This window comes from Papaver somniferum, chromosome 5, assembly GCF_003573695.1.
Source record: "Papaver somniferum cultivar HN1 chromosome 5, ASM357369v1, whole genome shotgun sequence".
Lineage (NCBI taxonomy): Eukaryota > Viridiplantae > Streptophyta > Magnoliopsida > Ranunculales > Papaveraceae > Papaver > Papaver somniferum.
This window is the reverse complement of record NC_039362.1, coordinates 203781412-203806869: the sequence shown is the minus strand read 5'-3', so window position 1 is coordinate 203806869 and position 25458 is coordinate 203781412. Positions and strand designations below refer to the sequence as shown.

The 25458-nt window shown below is 36.8% G+C and overlaps 1 pseudogene; it reads right to left on the bottom strand.

Moving 5' to 3' along the window:
* Positions 1-288: 288 nt before the first annotated feature.
* LOC113284745 lies at positions 289-381 on the bottom strand (annotated as a pseudogene).
* Positions 382-25458: the final 25077 nt, after the last annotated feature.

The window sequence follows — 25458 nt, the reverse complement described above, 5'->3', positions numbered from 1 at the left end:
TGAAACTGCTAGAAAACAAAGTATTCCTGGTTTAGATGTTGAAGATGGAGCAGTGAGTTATTTTGAAAGCTTGGTTTCACTAAACTCCGTTACTGCTGTCGGAAGAAGGAAAAAGAGAAAAATCACTAGAAACTTGAAGACGAGTACGACCAAAGGAAGCTTATACAAAAGCATTGCTACACTCGTGGAAAACTGTAACAGCTCATTGAAACTAGTTTTTATGCATGGTTACAAAATACTTCCCTTTACATAGTCTTTTTTCTCATGTGTAGGAAAAAAAAAACCAAAAAGAATTTGGACCATTTCTCGATTTGTGCGTGTTATGGGCCATGCTAATCTTCTGTGTATGGTTCCAATTTTATCGGATGTCCCCGTAGGGACGAGCTTATAGGGAAGCTCAGCCTATTTGAAGGAATATCTCTTCGTAATATGAGCATTGTGTGGGACTAAACCAACAGCCAAAGCCAGAGGATTCCCTTTCTGGGGCGGTTAAGAGTTCGAATCTCTACAGTCACAGATTTCTCCAAGATCCTTGCATAAGCCTCAATATTCATGGCATAGATTTGTAGTAGTTCGTGACACTTTTATATCACTTGAAATTTAGTACAACAGTACGTTGTTTCCTTCTTTTTTACGATTCAGAGGAAAATCTCAGAAGTATATGAATAGGAACTACTTACGTGTGTGTGTGTATATAGTCTATGTGTAGTCAGGTTCAGTAAGCTGTTGTAAGGGGACAACATCAAAATCACCTCAACGACTTACTTCCTAACTTCGTTACTCATCTCGCAATGATGATCGTTGGTTCCAGTTGCCAAGCAGATGTTTAAAAATAGGGTGTGGGGTTGCTCGGCTTGCGAATACAATTCAGCTGGTTTTAATGCTTGAAATTGGCAGCTTCCATATACATATTGACAGCCCAAGCAGATGTGCATTCAGTGGAAAAAGAAGAAAAGAAATATTAAAGTTTTTGGATCCAAAATGCTGCTGCCCTTAAAATCTCACAAGGTTGGGTGTGTCAGTCGTGATCTCTATGATGGGCTTTTGTCGCTCTCCATGGCGCTTTCGGACCATATAATGCCGGTGCTGCAGTTCTTATATATGAACCTGCCGGACAACAGCAACTGTGTCATCTGACTGACCAACCCAGTTCTTGTTAAAAAAAATGTAAATTAAGGTTTAGGTTTTAGAATACAGTAAAATCATGCAGTTGTTAACTCAATAATCTTTAATTATCTGTATTTGAAGGAAGATTTCAACAAAAGTATTAGATTCAAGATTGGCGCGGGCAAGGAAGCTAGATTTTGGGAAGATGCTTGGATTGGTGAAGGAAGATTATGTGATATGTTTCCATTGGCATACCAAGCTTCAAGGACTAAGGAGTTTGTGGTGGCTAGTATGTATGAAGTCGATGAAGATGGTATAAGGTGGGGATTTATGTCTAGACAAAGATACTCTCAAAATATTTCAAGTGAAGTTTCAAGCATATCAAATATTCTTTCTTCCATATCTATCCAAGAAGGTGTTTTGGATAGCCGGATTTGGGTAGGAAATGAGCATGGTCAATATACGGTTAAGGATGGTATTAGGAATGAAGAAGATCAAGATGAGCCAAACTTTCCAATCGATGTTGTGTGGAGTCGTGATTATCCTTGCAAACTCAATTTTTTTCTTTGGCTTCTTTCTCATGATAGAATAATGACGGCGGATAAGCTCTTAAGAAGGGGTATGGAGGTTTCTAGTCTATGTTGTTTTTGTGAAGAAAATGATGAAACTAGCTCTCATTTGTTCTGTGAATGTTGGAGGACCCGGAGAATTTGGGATTACTTTGTTGAAGGATGCCGCTTTCATTGGACTTATAATTCAAATGTCATTATAAATGTGAAGTCTTGGAAATTTAATTGGGGAGACGAAAAGCTTAATCGAATATGGAATAACATCCCGGTCGCAATATGGTGGTGCATATGGAGAGAGCGAAATGCAAGAGTCTTTGAAAACAAGAAAAAAAAAATTGGTTAGTCTCATTAGAAACGTTAAACTACAAGCGTTCTTTTGGGCCGATTCAAACACAAGAATGTTAGGTATAACGGCGAATATGGTAGTAGCTTTATGGGACTCTTTATTTCGGCCTTCTTGAGCTCGTTGTTTGTTTTTTTGGATTGCCGAATTCTTCTTCAGTAATCCATCCTTTTTTGTTTCGATTTGTATTTATTGGGTTGAGGTACCCCTCTTAAGTACCTTTTCTTTTTAATGAATTTTCTCTTAGACCGATCAAAAAAAAATAATTATCTGTATTTGAAGTGAATACGGACGTCTGAGGACTTGGCTGTGAGGACTGAGGAATTGAAGAAGAAGAAAGAGTTGTTTCTCAAGTGGAATAAACCATTACTAGATGGCTTGTTTTAGAACAAGTAGGATTTGGATTTTTAACTACTTGACTGCATATTTATTCCTTTTGGCGAACGAATTTAATTAAATTAAACGCAATCTGCTTTGAACCACGACGGTACTTACTGGTTCACTGTCCATGGTGACTATCTAGACACCACTTAACAACCTTCCCCAGTTAGAGACCACACTAACTAGCTGGGAAGAATTTTGGTGCAGTAAAATTCTGTGCTTAATATGCCCTTCTGTGCTTAATATGCCCTCGGTATAAAAAGCTCGGAACATTTCAGGGTTTTATTTTGAACGCGCAATTGGGGATACTTATATTAATTGAAGGATAGACGAAAAGGATAAAAATTGGATTTAAATATTAAAAATCAGGGTCATCCCTTATCTATGTATTTTAACTAATTCCTAATCTACCCCTTATTAATCAGGTTTAGTGTTTAATTATAATTAGGAAAGTTATAAGTATTTGTTAAATGATTAGTGTGTATTTTTATTTGTATTTGGGTGGGTGAGGTGAGAGTAAGGAGGGAAAAAATTTGAGAGAGAACTTTTTTTGCCTGGTGATCGATGTCGTATGCGTCAAAAATAAATTACTTTCTCACTACTCAAAATATAAAATATAACAAGGGTAAGAAAGGATCGTTCCCACAGAGAGGATCTAGGTTGTCAAGTTGTTTCGGTTTCCTATATAAACAAGGGGGGGATTTTCTGATTTTTATAATCTAAAAGTAAAATAAAAGCAAACAAAACAAATAAAGCGAAGCAAACACGCAAATCAAGATGTAAAGAAATTGATTAAGGATCCGTTTTCATCCACAAACATGTTTTTCAACAATAACTAGAATTGATATTTAATCTCAATTTTTATCAAAGGCCCTAGGATACCTTGATCGCAAGAATATCCCGCTAATTTCCTCTTATCATCAACAAACACATTAAAAGATGCGAATATGAATTCTACCTAAGAGAACAACCTAACGTGTAAAAGCACTATCAAGTTTAATTCCCTAGATGCACTAAGTTCTATGAAATCAGGCCAATCAAAGCAATCGAACGTGTAAAAGCACTAATCCGATTTAACAAAGGTTATGACTCACATGTGACTATTAGGATGTATCACTACAAGCAACAATCACAATTACGCTACTTGTATTCAAAGTGTATCACGTTTACGTATAATAAACCCTAAACTAGCAATAGATATGATTACGAGTTCTACCAATTTGCAACTTGAAGAAACTAACAATCAATCATACATGCGATATTTCTAGTGAATCATAATCGATAATTGTGAGACAAAACTAATTTATTGAACAAAATCCATGTTTGGAAATTCAACTTATTCCTTAACGAATAATAAAAACTAGCTCATGTTAATGGAGTTCATAACAAGAAGGAAGAGAAAACCTATCATGTTGTAAACCCTAGGCAAAAGTAGTAGAAGATGATAATAAGATATGGAGATCCCTAGGTTTAGAGAAAGACTTTTCTATTTATATGCTTCTCCCAATCCAAAAGGATACTCTTTCCAATATTAGGTCTTCTCAAAATCCATCTCCAAGTGGTCCACTAGGCCCATGTATGAGAAATATGTCTCTGGAATTTTGGGTCCAAACTGGTCGCCGGAGTTGATGACGTCATCACCGGAATTGCTGACGTAAGCGCCGGGATCTGGACGGAATTCGCACCACCGGTCACCTGAGAACCGCCACCGGTAAGCTGAGTCAAACTGACGGTCTTCTCAAGTCTCTGTTATCTTTGACGGTCTTCATAACGGCGCCGTCATATTTGGATCACTGAGTCATATGAGATGGATCGTTGAGTCAACTCGCCGTACTCCAATTCCGGCAGAGTCTCCCCTGTTTCTGCTCAGTTCCCGGCCAATTCCAGGCCATTCAAATCCCTGCATTCCTAACATACATCTACTCATTCCATTCCTGCAACAACTAACCACAACCAACACCATGGCTTGACTGCATCTTCTATAGCTCCCAGTGAGAACCGCCGCCGGAAAGCTGAGTCAAACTGACGGTCTTCTCAAGTCTCTGTTATCTTTGACGGTCTTCATAACGGCGCCGTCATCTTTGGATCACTGAGTCATATGAGCTGGATCGTTGAGTCAACTCGTCGTACTCCGATTCTGGCAGAGTCTCCCCTGTTTCTGCTCAGTTCCAGGCCATTCAAGTCCCTGCATTCCTAACATACATCTACTCATTCCATTCCTGCAACAACTAACCACAACCAACACCATGGCTTGATTGCATCTTCTATAGCTCCCAGTTTCATCTCAGCTTCAGTTGCCTCATACTCTTCCCTGCAATTTCAGCTCACAATCAATTGTTGCAGGAACATCTCAGCTGCATCCATTGCATCTCAGACTCAATCTAGCTCAGCCACCACTTCTCAAGAATCAATTCTCATCTCCAGTTCAGACTTCATCCATTACAGATCCCCATTTGCTGAACCTAGTTTCTTCTCAACTGAAACCCTAATTGTTCATCTTCCCTTTCCTGAGGAAATCAACACATATTTCTGCTTCACTATCAAATTTGGCACAAACCCACCTCCAATTCCTTGCTGTTAACACCAAAATCATCTTGTTATCTCCTCTTCTCGATTGAAAACCCTCAATTCGATCTGATTCTCTCCTCAGCAACAACTTCTTCTTCCCTGTCTTGATTTTCCGTTTGCTTCATTCACAGCAACAATCGATTAACCACCATAAGACCCATTAGCTGCAAATACAAATCGAAACCCTAATCATCCGCAGACCCATTAGCTTGAATTCTTCAATCAATCATTCTCTGAGATCTTCACAGCAATCCATTCTCGATCTTAACCCTCATCAATTTCTTCTTTGTTCTTGGCTTTCGACCAATAGTTCATGTCTGCATCAATCTCCAGCTTCAATTCCTCCTGAAGCTCTTCTATTATGAATATCATTCCGATCTCGATTTTAATCTGTTGTCGCTGCTGCTCTTCATTCTCCTTTTTTTCCTCAATTATCAGATGTAGGAACGAACGAATGGGAGAAACTCATTTTAGGGTTATAAAAGTGGGACAACTATTTGCACCCACTGAGCTTGGATGTGACCACCCAATAGTAGCCCCTTAACCTTGGCTGGTCTCCAGATAGTGTTTGCCCAGAAATGACAATTACGCCCTTCTTGTTCAAATTGTGTAATTTGTTCTTCTTTTCCTCCGTACGACTCCAAAACGCCTAAAAGATCAAAACAAACATAAAATACATAATTCACACGAAAAATAGCAAAGAAAGCATAATCAATAGATAATAAATCTAGGTGTTTATGACCCCTATCAACTGGCTAAATTGGGGCCTATACCACTTAATTGGGGCCTATGAAATTTTCCACCACCAAATTACTATAGGCACCCAAACTTCTAAAAAATACTAATTTACCCCCACATTAATTCCTAAAACAATCTCATATAAATACTAATCCTTACCATTTCCAGTAAATCCAAAAACAAAAAATCCTAAACCTAAAAAAACTTTTTATTTTCATCATAAACTTTCCAAATTCTCAAAACCCTAATAAAAAAAAAATTCATTCTCTTCCCCGACGATCTTCGATCCAACCAAGAAAAAGGTAAATCTCCATCAACCCATTCTATGATTTGCATTCCTTCATTGATTTACATGTTTAAAAATCTCTGATTAACCCAGAATCGGTTTATATGATGATTAACATCAACCGATTATGTGTTTTGGTTTCCGCCATGAAGAGCATGCACAGTAGTCGGTTTATATGATGATTAACATTGACCGATTTTAGGTTAGAAACGAAACCATCACCAGAATCGGTTTATAAGTTCTTTAGAATAATCCGATTCTGGGTAATTTTTTATTTTAATTATGCGATCCCGTAATCGGGTTTTATGTGCCTGATAATTTACCGATTAGGTTTGACTCTTCAAATTCCTTTTCATAATTGGATTTTATTTATGTACCACATAAACCGATTGCAAATGTTTGACACTCATGTATGTTATTGAAGTAAGAATCGGATTACATATGTTTAATTATGTACCGATTCTTAACCTATTTTTATTTTTGTTTTGATTTTGTTTTATATAAATATGGACTTCTCACACCTAGCGTTTTACTCTCGAGAGCTCATATTGGAGGACATTCTTAGGAAACCACAACGAGTGACAGAAAGAAGCCTCTACAAGTTTGCTTATGGGCGTGAGACCAATCTTGAACAAGCCCTCGCATTGATTGACAAGCTTGTACTGGAGGAGCTTTATGAGGTCACCATGTTCGCTAGGATGAGGAGAAACATCATTAGAGCTGAGAGGGAGGTCCATGCAGAAATGGAAGGTATGTGGGAACAAATGGTTCAAGTACAAGCTGCTGCTCCTGATGATGCTGATGCTGGTGCTGGTGTTCCTGCTGATGGTGGTGCTGCAAATGCTCCCGCTGGTGTTGCTGCTGCTGCTGTTGATGCTCCTGCTCTTTAAGTTTTTAAGTTTTAGATATTAAAAGTTTAAGATTATCCAACTTGTGGTTGCTTTAAGTTCTTAACACTATTTTAAATTTTTTATTTTGGATGATCTTTGTGTTGAACTTAATGCACTTGAAGTTTTAATTATAATTATGTGTTGTTGCTCAATAATTCTTGCCTGACATGCCCACAATCGGTCAACTCGATATGTCAACATAAACCGATTGTGCAAGCTATTTTTCGTGTATGTTTTTCAAGCTAGAATCGGATCACATATGCAAATATATAAACCGATTGTGCAAGCCATTCTTCTTGGATGTTTTTTAGCGAAGCTAGAATCGGATCACATATGGAAATATATATAAACCGATTGGTGTCGGTGAAAATTCAAAATTTAAAATGTCTTTAATCGGTTTACATTGCTCACAAAAAAGACCGATTCCTTGTGCCATATAAACACAATCGGGTTTTACAGTCCTTCTAAAAGACCGATTATTTCAAATTATTTCACGTTTTTCAAAAAAAAAATAGTCGTTAGGGACTTTCTCTATAAATAGAGACCTCACCCTTGGACCCATTTGCCCAAAAATTGATCATTTTATTCCCCCTCACTCCATATACTCCACAACTACTCATTCCATACATATACATACAAGAAATGGCATCATTCGACTCCGCGGAAGATTTGGCAATCACCAAAGCATGGTATGCGGAAAATCGACGTAGACGTCAATCCTCCAAAAAGGTGGATTCCACAACCTTTTGGGCTAGGGTACACAACAAATTTATCCAAGAGTTTTGGAATCCTAACGCAAGAAGTGTTCAACAAGTGCACGCTAGGCACCAAGTCATCGAAAATGCGATACTTGCTTTTTTAGCTCTCCAACCTCAAATTTTTAACACTCGCCCCTTCACCTTGTCCATTGTACAATTTGTGAGTATTTGTGGTTTGTTTTACTAACCCATGTTGTTTTATCTTCCAATGAAACACCACTAACAAATGTAAGTTTGTTTTTGTGTTTTTGTAGCACGAAGTCGTGAAAGCGCGCTACTTGGAGGAAAAGGGGAAGCATTCGCTTTCGATGCAATCTATCACTTCTTGGCATAAAGAATCTCGGAGGATAACCCGGACTATTTGGATGCTGTATCGTCTTCTTCGGAGGAGGAAGATTGATGGCTTTAGAAGTTTTTGTATAGGTTTTGTGGGTAGACCTCTATGTAAACCTAACTCGTCCACTAGGGTCGCCTAGGGGTTTAAAGGCTTGATGCATGTGCTAAATGCATCCTACAATAATAATGCAATGAATGAAAATTGGTAATGAAAGGAAAAAATCGGTTTATATATGTCATATGTAAAATCCTATTTCAGAAATCGGGTTATAAAACATGTCAACATTAACCGATTATTGATGTCCTCTGTTAATTCGTAAACACCAATCCAGAATCGGTTTACAAGTGAATGAACGTAAACCGATTATGGGCACTGTTTTCGAAAAAAATCAAAATGTTGGTGTTTTGATGAACTCTCTAACATTAGTTAATATCACATCCAAAACAAAATTAATCTCTAATACGATTAATTACTGCTAATTAATCAGGGGTAAAATAGGTAGTTTGATAATTATTTTGATAAGGGGTGGTGTAAAGTGATTTCTAGTGACCTTTTTTGTCATCTAGCTATAGGCACTAATTAATTGGTGTAGGCCCCCATTTAGCCAGGGTTTTTTGGTGAAAATGGTGGATGATTGTGAAGAGAGAATTGTTGCTGAATCTTTAGCTCAACTACAACAAGGAGTATATCTTGAATCTTTAGCTAATGATAACAATTCACATTTGTAATTTTTTGTGGAACAAACACCCTTAGATCATCATTTTTATGAGCATGAAGTGTTTCGTGAAGAACCAACCCAAGAGAGTAAACAAGTTCAACATACAATCACTCCCAATACTCAGGTAAAGGTGTCAATGTGTTGAAAATTTGTCTTTTTTTCTTTGAATCCACCATTGTTGCAGCTGAAATAGCGTGGTGTCGGTATGGACGTAGTATGAATACAATGCCGACAACACTATTACCGGAATAGTATTCATACTACATCCACGCCGGACAATAATATACCCCTTTTTGAAATGCAATCCGGCATTATATTCAACCAAAAACTATGCCGGTACAAAAGTTACTTTTTACCTACCACGGAATATGCTACCGACATGGTTCAATTATAACGTTACCATGCTGGTACCTCCAAGAAAACATAAAGGATTAAGTGACTTTGAAAGTTAAATATCGGCGAGGTTGATTAATTATCGACCAAGCCGACAGTTTGTACCGGCATGGAACCATGGGTAATGAGCATGCCGGCACGAAAGTTTCTGGCATTGGTTTCCAATGAAATTTTATGCCGGAAGCATTTCAGATTTGGTCTTTAGTTTCGGTTCATTTCGACCATGCCGGAACTTTGGTCAAGCATGCCGGAACTGTGGTCCGACATAGTATTTTAATTTTTTTTTGAACTAATTTAATTTTCTTTTCATTCGTTCCTCAGATTGTGACATATATTGATCCAACAAATGCAAGACCTCTTGGTCGGGATACGTCGGAATATTATAAAATGCCACTGGTATGTTACTAAAAAATAATTTTCACCTAGTATCTTGAAATTTACAAATGGATTGCTTATAATGAAACTTATAATCTCCCATTGTTGTCCTTATGTAGGGAATATGATCTAAAAAGGAAGCAATTTTTTGGGCTAAAGAGACGGCTCTTAAGAACATGTGTGTGTTGGTGAGGAATACCCAAGGTTCAAAGATTCGTTTTGAGATGGCTTGCGAGAGAAGTGGGGTATACAAGGAGAAGAATAGCCACACGCGAAAGGGTTATGTATATCCAAAGAAGACTAATAGGGTATACAAGACTTGTACCAGGAATGATAATTGCCCATTTAAGCTTGTATTCCATTTAATAGACAATGAATGGGATTGTATGGTGTGCTTCGGCCGCCATAACCACCCGGATCCGGAAGATTTTGTTGGTCACTCCCTAGTTGCGAAGCTAAAACCTCATGAAATGGAGAATGCAAAGAGATTGACCAGAGCATGTATCAAACCAAGAAAAATTCTCAGAGGCTTCAAGGAAAAGGATCGGACGAACGTTTCTTCTCTAAGTACAATTTATAGTGCACAAGAAACTATTAGAAAGGTGGAATGGGAAGGTAGGAACGTTGTGCAAGAATTTGAGAAGATAGCTTGGGATCACAGCTGCACGCGTATAATCAAAAGATGGTCGAAAAACAAGCCCCTTCAAATATTCAATTCCAATCCTTTGCTTGCAAAATTGGCTCATATATTGGTGTTCTTATGATGGATTGCACATACAAGACAAACAAATACAATATGTCGTTGTTCAACATCGTGGGGAAAACATCGGACAAGGTATCGTTCACATTGGTTTGGTGTTTAATGGAAAACGAGAAGGATTATAATTATAATCGGGCATTACGACAATTGAAATTATTTTTCCGGGAAAATCATCTTCCGAGGGTCATCATAACCGATAACGATGACGCATTAATGAATGTTATATCCGACGTCTACCCGGATGCACAAAATTTCCTATGTACATATCATATACATCAAAATGTGATAAAATCTTGTTATGCTTTGTTTGAACCCACTAAGGAGGATATTAAGAAGAGAATGATTATTCAACTAGAGGAAGACGTTCGCAAGATCAAACTATCACCCGAAGAACAAGAAGATGAAAGAGGAAAAAAATAAAGAGCGAGTGGACAAAGAATATGATGAAAATCATAAAAAGTGGTTGGAATTTCTAAGAGATTGGGAGAAAGTTTATTGGTCTCTTACCTAGGATACGTACGAAAATAATTTGAACATGTTTATTTTCAATTGCAACGAAGTGTATCCAAGTGCCTCTCGTATTGTCGAAAGCAATGGTTGGATAAGTACAAGGATTTTTTTTTGTGCATGGACAAAACGCTATAGGCACTACGGGAATTCAGAAACTAGTGTAACGGAGTCCTCTCATGGGATATTTAAATATCTCCTCGAGTCTAACCAAAGAGACGTGGTTAAGGTCACCGAGGCAATGGAGCAACACTGATATCGATAGGATCAAGAAATTTTTTGATAAAAGCTCAATCGAAATGATGACTCAATATCTTCAGTATGGTAAGTTTCTCCGAGGAATAGAATTCAACGTGTCTCAGTGGGAAATAAAACATATGATGAGAGAAATGCAAAAGGAGATAAACTACGACAAACTGGGTGATGTGTGTATTTGTCCCGACATGTCTTCATTGGGTCTTTCGTATCATCATATTCTTGTGAAGTATGAAGAAGTGATACCTAGTGAGGTTATCGATCTGTTATAGAAGCAACTATATTTCACTCCCCCCCCTACGGAAGCTCCCGGACAATCACCATGGGATACGAACGAAGCAAATGAATTCTTTGAAGCTTACTCACGTGGAAAATCAGCTAGCCGGTAAGTCTTGTTGAGCCAACTAAGGCTAATTACTCGCCCATGGACAGCACAAAGTGAAGATCCAACAAAGGGAAATCCTCCCGGGAGACCACAAACCAAAACGGCAAGGAGAAGACCAAGAAAAAAATTGAAAGAAATGAGTCAACGTGAATGAACTCGCGACAAGTAAGAAACGAGATCCAACCGCATGTGAGATTTCAGAAGCAAGGTTCATGGAAGCGTCGGTTCCAAACAAAAGGGGTAGGCCGAGGAAAGAACCGCTACCAACGGCAGATTATGTATCCACACTAAAAGTCAATGGAGCTGAGGTTCCAAAGAAAATGGGTGGGCTGAAGAAGGTACCAACATCGATTGAACAAGACCAACAAGACGAGGATGCGGATGCCACACCTAGATTCGATGGAGCGTAGGTTCCAAAGAAAAAGGGTAGGACGACGAAGGTACCAACATCAAGTGACAAAGAACAACAAGGTGAGGATTCCGAAGCCACACCCATAGTTGATGGAGCGGTGTTTGCAAAGAAAAGGGGTAGGCCGACAAAGGTATCAACATCAAGTGACAAATAACAACAAGGCGAGCATTCCTAAGGCATACCCATAGTTGATGGGATGGCGGTTCCAACCAAAAGGGGGGGGGTGGCGAATAAGGAACCTACATCAAGGTGCAAATTTCGAACCCATACCAAAGATAAGTGATAGAAAAGGTAAGCGAGCCATGTCTAGTCAACAACAACAGGATAGTGACAACTCTGTAGGCACGACCAAAGTTGATGTAGTTTCAGTTCCAAATCGAAGGGGTAGGCCAAGGAAGTAGCACTGATACATGTGTATCTTCCTCTCTCCGGGAACTAGTGATCCTCAAGAAGCATTGAGGATATAATTGTAATTTAAGGAAGGAATACTGATTTTTAGGCAGTATTCTTAGATAAGGAATATTCCTAGACAAGGTAATAATCCTAGATAAGGAAATATACCTAGAAAGGGAATATTTCCTAAATGAGGTAATATTCCTAGATAAGGAAATATACCTAGATAAGGAATTCTTTCTAGAAAGGGAATTATTCTTAGATAAAGAAATATACCTAGAAAATGTATTATTATTAGATAAGAAAATAAATTTCTAAGAGGTTTTGGAAACCTTTAAAGCTATAAATAGAGATGTTTAGATCATAGCTAAGACGTCTAGAGTGTGGTTTGTGGTACAGACACACCTAGACCAGAGATAATTTTGTGAGGCGATATTAATTATTGTAAAAGCAAGCTTAGAAAAACAGTTTAAGGTTCATCCACTGTTTAGAGAGACTGTGAGCGTAACAAAGAGAGAATTGTAATAGTTTTCTTGTTCATAATCTAGAGAAGATATATTTCTTCGAATTACTACTTTGTGTTCCGTTTTCTAGTTTTCGTCTATTAATATTCTGAATTCCGCCTCTATAATAATAATCACCAAGGTACAGAGATCAATACGTATCAGAGCAAGGTTCGTTTCTTTTAGGGAAGATTCTTGTGGTTTATGGTCTTCACTAGATCTCTCTACAAACAACTTGGTGAGTTACTCGAAAAAACAAGAAGACGTTAGAAGAACAAGGGGATCAATATGGGTAAGTCAAATGATGAGCCTAAGCAAAGCAAACCACAAACTATGGAAAAAAAGGTGGATGCACTACAAACAGACATGAAGTGTTATACACCCAAGTCGAAGACGAAGAAAAAGACTATGTTTTCATCTGGTGTTTTTGAAGAAAAGAACGAGGAAGAAGAAATAGAACCACTTGGAACAATATTGAGTTTTGGAGAGAAGATTGACTAGAACAAGACGAAGAGATATGCAAGCTTTTCAAATTAAACATCAAGGTCCAGCTTCCAGCAAAGAGAGATGGTTCAGCAGGGTGAAAGGAACCCTCGAGTTCCCTAACCTCCAAATCTAACTTTCACAGGAGTACAAGTTCTTGAGTGGGGGCGTATGATACATGTGTATCTTCCTCTCTCCGGGAACTAGTGATCCTCAAGAAGTATTGAGGATAGAATTGTAACTTAAGGAAGAAATACTGTTTTTTAGGCAGTATTCTTAGATAAGGAATATTCCTAGACAAGGTAATAATCCTAGATAAGGAAATATACCTAGAAAGGGAATATTTCCTAAATAAGGTAATATTCCTAGATAAAGAAATATACCTTGAAAATGTATTATTCTTAGATAAGGAAATAGATTCCTAAGAGGTTTTGGAAACCTTTAAAGCTATAAATAGAGATGTTTAGCTCATAGCTAAGACATCTAGAGTATGGTTTGTGGTACAGACACACCTAGACCAGAGAGAAGTTTGTGAGGCGATATTAATTATTGTGAAAGCAAGCTTAGAAAAACAGTTTAAGGTTCATCCACTGTTTAGAGAGACTGTGAGCGTAATAAAGAGAGAATTGTAATAGTTTTCTTGTTCATAATCTAGAGAAGATATATTTCTTCGAATTACTACTTTGTGTTATATTTTCTAGTTTTCGTCTATTATTATTTTGAATTCCGCCTCTATAATAATAGTCACCAAGGTACAAAGATCAATACGTATCAAGTTGGTATCAGAGCAAGGTTCGTTTCTTTTAGGGAAGACGTCAAGCTTTTTAAAAGATTATACCTTCACCTGTAGCTTCGGAAGAAGAGGATGACGAAGAAGAAGAAGAAGAAGAGGAGGAGGAGGAAGAAGAAGAAGAAGATGAGGATGAAAAGAAGAAAAGTGGGATTCTTAAAAGTCCTACTTCAACTAAACTTCATGGTAAGAATCTGAAAATTGATTTTCGTGTTGATATTCCACTTTACGATGGGAGTGTTGATGTAGAAAAATTGGATGATTGGATTGAACGTTTAGAGATGTATTTTTATTTCTTTGAATACGGTTCAAAGGAAAAGATTGCTTTCGCGGCATTGAAGCTACAAAAGCATGCTCTAACCTGGTGGAAAGCTTATCAAAGACAAAACCTAGGTAAGTGAGTATTGTCGCGGAAAAGATTCAAGGCAGTTGTAAGGAAACAATTTTATCTTGTTGGCTACCTTGAGGAGAGATGGTTCAAGTGGTACAACTTGAAGCAGACTTACAACCAAACCGTGCAAGAATATACTTCGGAATTTCAGAATCAAGCTATGATTTTGGATTTAGACTTGGAAGATCATGCTATATATATGAAGTATATTTCCGGGTTCCATGAGTATATACAGAAGGAGTTGAAGATATTTTCGGTGGATACTATCTCCGAAGCAAGTGTGAAAGCTAATGTCATTGAAGGCAGGCTTAAGACAACTGATGTTGAGGGAAACACGAAGGAGAAGTCTTGAAGTTTCGTCGCTAAAGGAGATGAAAGGAGCAAAGAGAAAAGGAAGTCTAACGACCAAGAAGGGTTAGTTTGTAATCATTGCAAACAAACAAGGCATTTTGTTGATAAGTGTTGGATGAAGTATCTTAATCTAAAACCAAAAGGATTGCAGAAGAAAGAAGCCATGATGGCAACACTAGTTGAACAAGCTCCAAAATAAGTCAAAGGACTAAAAGAACCTAATCAAAAGCTCTCTCTAATGGTAGGAGGCGTAGAAGAACTTATGGAAGATGATCCTAGGGAACGAATCTTCATGGTTAAGACGCAGGTTAAGACAACACTAATAGATGTTGTTATTGACCCGGGAAGTCAGAAGAATTTACTTTCACATTCTTTGGTACAGAAGTTGGGTTTGAAAACTTTCAAACATCTGAAACCCTATCCTTTAGGGTGGCTTCAAAAGGAAGGTGGGTTATAGGTTGCAGAACAGTGCACGTTCAAGTTTGCTTTTGATGAGTCATACATTGACGAGGTTACATGCGACGTGGTTCCATTGGATGTTTGTCAAGTTGTACTTGGTAGTCCTTACTTGTGGGATCGAGATGCGGTTTTACATAGAAGGGAGCAGAAGTATACCTTTACCAAAGATGGGAAAGCTTTTGTAATACGAGCTATTGACTCTCCTCTTGAGGGAGAAAGTTTGATTACAACCACTCAGGTTAAGCGGTTGGTGAATGCTAGCACAAATTTCATTCTACTTGTGATCCGTTCTCTTGACGAGAAGCCGAGTAGAGTTAGTTTGGAATACATTACCAAACAAGAAGAAGAAGACCCAAGAAGGTTAAGTATGTTTGAACCACCATTACTAGATGATGATGGAGATGACAATATGATCTTGCCACATGTGGAAGACTTTTGGTTTGATAGAGAAGAATCACTCGAAGAAGATTGCATTATGGAGCGGAGAGCGACAGAGACACGCCAGGAAGAGAATGCGACTTTCCTTAGTAGATGTCAAGGTCAAGTTCCCGGCAAGGAGAGATGGTTCAGCAGGGTGAAAGGAACTCACGAGTTCTCTAACCTACAAATATAACTTTCACGGGAGTTCAATTTCTTAAGGGGGGCGCATGATACATGTGTATCTTCCTTTCCCTGGGAACTAGTGATCCTCAAGACGAATTGAGGATAGAATGTTATATTAGGAAGGATTCCTTGTTTAGGATAAATTCCTAGTTTAGAAAGGAGCATTGTTTTGAGCAGTATTCTTAGTTTAGGTAATATACTTAGAAAAGGAATTAGTCCTACAAAAGGAAATAGATTCCTAAGAGGTTTGGGAAACCAAACCAAGCCTATAAATAGGGATGTTTAGCTCATAACTAAACACATCTAGTGAGTGTGTTCTTGATATAGACGCACCTACACAGAATACTAGGCACATAAAACCTAGAGAAAGCTTGGAACAATACTTGTGCAAGCTTAGCAAACAGTTTAAGGTTAATCCACTGTTAGAGAAGATTGTGAGCGTAACAAAGAGAGAATTGTAATCGTTTTCTTGTTCATAATCTAGAGAAGATATTTTCTTCGAATTACTACTTGTGTTCCGTTTTCTAAGTTTCTCGTCTATTATTATTTTGAATTCCGCCTTTATAGTAATAGCTACCAAGGTACATAGATCATACGTATCAAGCACTCCCGTCACATATTGTATCCATTGAAAGTCTAGAGTTTGCAGAGGATGGATTGGAGATATTAAAGCTAAAAGATGGTAATAATAAGATGTATAAGGATGCGAAAACAGGTGGTACCACTAGAACTTACCATATCAAAATAGAGACTTATATAGAGCAACTTCCCGAGATCATTCGCGAGTATATTGTATATACGGATGATGTCGATGGAGATGGAAATTGTGGCTATCATGCAGTGACCGAACAATTAGGAATCTTTGAGACAACGGTTAGTAAAGTGATGACACCATGCCGATATGCTAGGACGAGGATGGCCGCACAACTTATGAATAAGAAGAGCTTTTATGAGAAATTGCTTGGTGATGATGAAGGGTTTGATAGTTTGTATGCTCAAGTGTTAGGGACCGAGAACGAGATGAAGTTCCTTCCTACTCAATATTGGATGAGAATGCTAGTTTGTGGGCATCCATTGGCGGATACATTTAGTTGTGTTGTTCATTATTTTACCCCCACCGTACAAACAACATTTACACCAAACTGGCAAAAGTGTGAAGGATCTGTTAAGAACAAAATAATTGTTTTGGCGTTCGTGAACGGGAATCATTTCATTATTCTGAAACTCAAGGAAAATTGTCCATTGTTACCGGTTTGTGCGATGACTAGAAACAAGGATTATCAAAAAGATCGAGAAAATTATCCGCAATTTCCTTTGGCATGGCAGTGATAATGCTAAGAAAGTTCACTGGGTGGGATGAAATAAATTTAGCGATTTTGTCAAACATGGCGGTCTGGGCATCCACAAGCTTAAATTGATGAATAAATCCCTCTTTACCAAGTGGTGATGGCGTCTCAGTAGCGAAAGAAATTGTCTTTGGGCTCAGATTATTGAAGAGAAATATAATCTTGGTAATTTGGGTTGGAGATCAAAAGAGCCGAAACAAAGCCAAGAGTGGTAAGTCTTTGGTGTAATATTTATTCAACGACTAACGATTTCTTTGATAATTCCATGTTCGGGATAGGTAATGTATATGAGAGGTCAGATGACATGTGAACGGCTCAATGGCTTCTCAATGCCCAAACTTATTTGCACCAAAAGGGAATTTCTCTTCAACAGGCTCCCTCCCCCCTCTCTCCTGGTCTGCAATGTGACCTAGAAATATCGCTGAAGACGATTACATGATTTGGAGATCCAAGAATTCACAACTCTATTCTCATGCCTCGAGACCATCTCGTTCAACAATGAAGTAAGTGATCAAATTCTCTGGCTCGGGGATAAATCTGGCTCATTTACATTTAAAGCTGCTTACGATATTCTTGCGACGTCCGACCAGTGAACTTCTTTCCTAGCAGCCCAAAGAATGGCCCCATAAGATAGTTTTTTTTTTATTTGGCAAGCTTCAGTTAATCCCTACGCTTGATAATTTTCATAAGAGGACGGTTCATGCAACTTCTCTCAGAAAATTTGGACCTACTTTTTTTCTTCAATTGATCAGACTTTCAGTACGCATAGTTCTGTGCTCTCTCTTATCACTAATTGGAAGGATAGTCAATTCTCTGAAGCCGCTAAGGATCTTTGGAACCGACTATACGCTGAAGTTTTATGGTCTTTGGCACGAAAGAAACGAGCGTTCCTTCAACCACAAAGAAAAATCTCCAGAAACTATTATTGTTGAAGCGAAAATCAAAGTCTTCTTTTAAGCAAAGTCTTTAAACCGTTTTACGGATATTGTTCTTGACGATATCATTGTAAATTGGAGATCAAAATTCTTTGATCCTCCCTAGTTTTTCTTCTCTTTAGGTTTTCTAGCTTGTTTTGTCGTTGGCTTGTAATTCTGGGCTCAATATTTTTGCTGAGTTTTCCTTATTGATTTATATCATTATTTTTGCCGACCAATTTTGTTTTCTAATCTCGACTATGTCGGACAAAAAATCTAAAGAGAAAACAGATCATTGAAAGTTGTCTTTGCAAAACTTTGGGTATTGATGATGAGAAAAAAAAGAAGAAGCAGAGAAACATGAAAAGATGAGGGTACCCAAATACATCAAAATGTTTTATTTATCAACCTATAAGTCCTCTACTGAATGTGATCGTCTATGGACAGATTCGACACAAACAACAGATTCGGTTCACACTTCATGTGTTCGTCTATGGATACGAGATAGAGACAATACAACAACAAGTTTACTTGTGTGATTGACTATGGATACAAGATCGAGACGATACGACAACAAAGTGTGCACTTGATAATAGGTTCAGTAATAATCAAAACTTTATAGGATCAATATCAAGTGTTACAGAATTAACGTACAAGTGCAATTTACTTCAATTATAATAAAACAATTATAATGCAGAAAAGTAGAGTAAATGGCACATCAAGATTTTGTTAACGAGGAAACCGCAAATGCAAAAAAAATCCGGGACCTATTCCAGTTTTGAATACTCTCAGAATTAAGTCGCTGTAAAAAATCTAATACCAACTTCGTATAGTTAAGACCAAGCAGATTACATCTAGTCAACTCTATTCAAACTTATGATTTGAGTTTGACAAAAGACTCTTCAGTTTAATCTAATAAACTCCTTTATCGGGTTTAGATGAATCTAAATATTGAATACCGAAATAAACAGTTTCTAGATTCACAATCACTCAATATAAATCTCAAAGAGAAAGTATAAACTGATGCCGATCTCACGCAACTAATCAATCAAGTCTACAAAATATAAACCGATTCTAGTTGGATCCCAGCCGATCAAGGTTTGTACACTATGAAAAATCGGGGGTCTAACAACCTCACCCAATATTTCGCTTAACAATCTTTATGGACTAACTCCAATATACTTTCAAGATAATCAACTAGACAGTCAGACTCAATCCTTAAAAAAAAAGTATATCAAAGAGTTATATCTCATTTTCTCAATTCAATCCGCAATCAAACAAATAGGAATTTGCGAGACTGATTGAATATAGGAGAAATAACTTGAACGGTACCAAAGACCAATGCTCAAGGATCAATCAATTTCAATCAACAACAAAAGATTGGATTTACCAATTGACCGATTCGACGCACAACCTGTGATATTTCAATTATATAACAAAATATAATGCGGAAAAGAAATAACATAGACACCAGAAGTTTTGTTAACGAGAAAATCGCAAACGCAGAAAACCCTCGGGACCTAATACAGATTTGAACACCATATTGTATTAAGCCTCTATAGACACTATCATACTCCAAGTTAACTTCTGACTGGAATGTATTTGAGACCTAACCAATCTCACACTGATCAAGGTACAGTTGCGTTCCTTACGCCTCTAGAACCACGCCGGATTATGCGCACTTGATTCCCTTAGTTGATCTTACCCAAAGTCGAAGATTTGATAAACAAATTTGTATCACACAGAAAAGTTTATTGAATAGAAAAATCTGTCTCCTACAGATATACCTATGAGTTTTGTTCTGTCTTTTGATAAATCAAGGTGAACATGAACCAATTGATAAACCGTACTTATATTTCCGAAGAACATCCTAGTATTATCAATCATCTCACAATAATCTTAATCGATTAACGAAAAAAGATATTGTGGAATCACAAACGATGAGATGAAGATGTTTATGACTACTTTTCAATCTTGCCTATCGGAGAATAAATCTCGAGCAAATCTTTAAGAAGATAGTACTAAATAAAAAACAGTAAGATTAGAACATGCAACTATAGATAAATAGTTGGGTCTGGCTTCACAATCCCAATGAAGTCTTTAAGTCGTTAACCTACAGGGTTTCGTGAAAAACCTAAGGTTAAAAGAGAATCGACTCTAATCACAACTATTATCACACAAGAGGTGTGGGGATTAGGTTTTCCAGTTGATAGAGTTCTCCTTTATATAGTCTCCAAATCAGGGTTTGCAATCAATGTTACCTTGGTAACAAAGCATTCAATATTCACCATTGGATGAAAACCTAATTAGATTCAAGATAATATCTTTCAACCGTTAGATCGAACTTAGCTTGTTATACACAAATGAAATGTACCGTTATTTAGATAAAGTTAACCGTACCTAAATGTGTACACTTAGTTGGTTCAACAATAGTTAACCAATGGTTAGCCATATGACCACTTTCATATCAACCTTATTCATCTTTATCACAACTAGTTCAAATGACTCAAATGAAACTAGTTAGAGAGTTGTTCAATTGCTTAGATCTCATAGAAATATAAAAGACACAATTGAATCAAAATCGATTTTGATTCACTCGAATCATTTCATGAACATCGATCATAGCCATGGTTTGCAAAAGATTTCATTTCTTATTATATAAATGTATTAGTTCATGAACAACCAATTTTAGAACATAACCTACTTAAGTATGCAAACAGGTACGCATACCTAAGTAGCCGGCCTGAGTTTGGTTTCGCCAGTACACGTACGGGTACGCATACCAATGCACTTCCAAACTCCAGCAGAAATTCACGGACTTGAACTTCCACCAGTACGCGTACGTGTACGCATACTTAGTTCTCGGACTTCCAACAACCAACTAGTATGCATACGGGTATGCATACCATGGTTCCAGGTTTTGGACTTTACACAAATGTGAATACACACTATGTTTATATCCAATCATGGTTACATGTTCTAAACTCTCATTTCAATCTTTGAAACATTTTATAGGATGAAAAATAGTTGTTTTCACGAACTATTAGCATCAAAGCGAATTTCAAGTTATTGAAATAATCAATACGAAATATTCCAGGTCTACATCAAATGACTGTCTCACACAAATCATGTAAGATGTTACCAGAAAATTTTCACATGATCATATTTTGACTTTCATCAAGAATAAAAGATGAACTTGGTTAAAGCGAAATCTTACCAACACATATTTCGAGAAATAAATAAGCGAGATAAACTCGGCTCGAAATGTCAAATCTGTATAATTGAAGTCTATATAACAATACGACTTTTGTCTCAAATAGGAGATTGAGTAGATAGACTTTTGAGTAATAAATGAGTTCAAGTATCCACATACCTTTATTGGTGAAGTTCCACAAGTTCCCTTGAGTAGTTATTCATCTTCATTCGATGAACCTCGTGGAGTCTAAAGATCAACTACACTTATTATCCTAATTCGATACTTAGATATAAGTAGACTAGAAATCAAGACTTATAGTTTTGGAAAATAAACTTGACAAACAATCTTGAGATAGCAACGCTTGCGAGTTCGACCGAGAAGTGCTATAACAATCTCCCTATTTTTCAATTTTAGTGACAAAACTATCAATACATATGGATTACGAAATAAATAAACTTTGTAGATTCTCATCCAAATGCTTGATCTCCTTGGTTCTTCAACATTACTCGAAATCTTCATCACTTCCAAGTACTCCAATGATTCTAAATGTGTTCAATTCAGCATCATCGTTGTTGAAGATCCGTAGCTATAACAATGAGAAAATAATAGCTCTCAATCATTGTCATACAGTGTCATAGTATTATTACACAACATCAAAGTTTAATTGTATCATAACTTTGACAACAATACTATGGTGATATGTATCACTCCCCCTTAGTCAATACTTCATCTCACATGAAAACCACTCCCCCTTACATAATGATCTGTAAACCATATGTATTTGTAGTGTGAACTACACATTAATTCTCACCCTTTTGTCAATATAAATTGGAAAAGGTACGAAAGCTAATGGGATCCTAATGAAATTTCCATATATATACTTCATGACCAAAAGAGAACCATGCAATCATATAGCCGAAACTAAATGCATTCATTAAGGAGTTTATAAAAATACAAAATTACCCCTATAATATTCCACAACCGCACTCCCCACAAAGATTTGGTAATTAAGCACAAGTTCGAAAAGAACTCTCCCCCATAAAATGTCATTCCCAAGGGAACAACAAGAGTAACCTTACTTTTACAAGAAAAGAAGGATTTCTTTGGACATTAACAGTACAAATCACATGAAGCATGAATTTTGTATCCAAAATACTCAATTAAATTAACCACTATAGAACCCATGATTAATTTAATCGGAAATGCTCAACATGAGAAAACTTACGGAGCCGCACATTATTTACACAAAGAAGTGGATCAGGGAAGACCAGTACTGCGGGATAATGAAAGATTCATTTTATCTTTCATCACTATTTGCATAGAGACATATAATAGACTTAATCTTTGTAGACAAAAGTTCATCCTATCTTCCATCAATATTTGCATAATGACATAATAGGCTTAATTTTTGTTTGTCAAACGTTCATTCAATCTTTTTATCAAAATTTGCATAATGACATATGAAAGTCTTAACTTTTGACCACGTATGGGACAATCATAGTTCACGGACGCAAACACACATATCCCATAACAAGTCGTAATATATAAAACCATAAAGATTAATACTACAAAATCGTCTTCCAAATAAACTTTAGAATTTAAATAAATAAATATAAAAACATTGCAAGATGAAAATCGTTGGAAATAGTTATGTATACTCACAATAATGGTTATTCCAAACCCTAGTTATCCTTCTTAAAACATAAGAAAAAATTCTCATAAGAAGTTTCCTAGACATTAAGACCTTCGAAAAATTCTTTATCATCCCCGAACTCCTTGTCGTCAACAACCATTGGAACATAAGGTTCATGAAGATATGAGTCAATTTCAACAAATCTTCTTGAATGATGTCGAACCAGGGACTCTTGAACACAAAAGCCTTTATTTGTTGTATCTCCTTTCTTATTTCCTTCAACTCTTCAAGAACACCAGAAAACTTCTGAAGATTTGAAGGGCAACCCTTGGTTTTCTCACATTCCTCCTTTTTCTTTTCAAATTTGAGGGTAAAGGAGATAAATATTTTTCTCTCATGATTGATGGATTAACAATCATATTAACATCTTTTCCATCAGAAGTTATGATGCTTGGAGTCTCCATAAAAATATGGGTTTATGAGAGAAATTCATTGAACAAGATCTACAAGAAAACTTGTGATAAAAAGAGTTATTCTAGAGAAGGAAAAAGGAATGTAGGGTTACAGAACCTTTATACACTAAAAGGACTCACGTACGCACAACTCTTAACCCTAAAGAAGGCAAAATTGTCTATTATAACCATTTTTTATTGATCAAACAGAGTAAATCCATTTCAATATCAATTATATATGAAAATATGAAATAATTCCAAATCGATGAAAACAAAGAAAAACAAAAAACAAAAAAAATCTTTTCCCTAAAGCCTAAGAAATGCCAACTCTTGTCTATTTTGAACCAGGCATGTGAGACAAGACACACATCCAATACAATTAAGTTGTGCTGGGGTGAAAAATAATATTCCACCATACCTTTCTTGAATGAAATTCTTAGTCCCATGATTCACAGACTGTTTAGACAAATTCTTTTCTCTAATGGTCTCATTTTTTCTTTGGAAGTTATCTTCTTCGGAGAGGAGAAGAGATTACATACCTCAGAAGATTTTTGAACAAGTTTGAGCTTGTTAGCTAATCGATTTGATATTCGTTGAAGCTTGTTGACATGTCTTATATTATGTTTGTACTTGGAACATTTGGATAATTCATGACCCTTGAGGGTACAATAAGAACATGTCAATATGGAGGATGGTTCAGACGTCACAGTTGTGCAGGTTGCTAGACAGAAGGTGGAACCTGTAAAATTAGGAAAATAATTTCTAGTGGACAAAGAGAAATCCATTTTATCCTTCGAGGTGGTTGAAGTTTATCTTGGAAGAATATCGAGATTAATGTACATATTGCTACAATTTTCAAAATCAACATTTTCACAGAAGAGTGCAACACTTGATTTTTCGTCTTCATTAGAATCATAGTGATCAGACATTTCATCAAGAGTTGCAGCAAGACCTTTGTTTCCAATGTATTTTCTACAATTTGGACACTCATTTGCAAAATGACCAAAACCTTTACACTTAAAGCACTGTGGCATATCCTCGTCATCAGTATAATCAGTATCCCTGTTTTTAGGAGGAACACGATTATGAGGTTTAACTGATGACTTAGGTTTATCTCTAGTAAACCGTTTACTTAGCTTCAAAAGAAGATATTTAAACTTTCTTGTGATCAACGAGACTTACTTGTCAAGATCTTCATCTGATGAATCAGTCTCAGAAGGATCATCTTCAGAGAGGCCAACACTTTTACTTTTATCAAGTATTTTCGTGTTCTTTAGTGCTTTGAAAGCAATATCCTTTCCACATTTGGATATATGTTCATGGTCAAAGATATTTAACTTCGCAACAAGAGTATTTCTGGAAAGCGCATCAAGGTTATTTCCTTCTACTGTGGCATGTTTCTTAGAATCGTATCTTGATGGCAGAGATCTGAGAATTCTCATCACAATGTCCTTTTCAGGAAAAGTCTTACCCAATGCAAAAGATGGATTAACAATTTCATACACTTTGTGATTAAACTCATCAAATGAATCATCATAATCCATACGAAGGTTTTTCCAATCAGAATTTAGGTTTTAAAGCATAGCTTCCTCTTCAGAGGTATTCCCTTCAAATACGGTTTTTAAGATATCCCGGGCTTCTTTAGACTTAGTGCACGTAGTCACATGGTGCTGAAGATCTAGAGTAATGTCATGTATGATAGCATTTAACCGTCGTAATTTTGCTTTGCATCAAGAATTTCGTCAGGTTCATATCTACCAATATCCTTTGGAACAGTTACATCGTCTTCTGCAACAACCGGAGGATCATAGTCATTAACAACACGTACCGATGTTTGAAAATCACAAGCTTAAAGAAAAGCACGCATAACAATTTTCCACCATAAGTAATTTGAGCCATCGAAGACTGGTGGTACGTTTATAGAGATAACACTTATGTCCACAGATTCAGATCGCTACAAACACAGACTTATATGGTCTTAAACGTGTTTGACTGCTCTGATACCAATTGAAAAATCGGGGGCCTAACAACCTCACCCAATATTTCGCTTAGCAATATGTATGGACTAACTCCAATATACTTTCAAGAGAATCAACTAGACAGTCAGACTCAATCTTAAGAAAAGTATATCAAAAAGTTATATCTCAATTTCTCAATTCAAT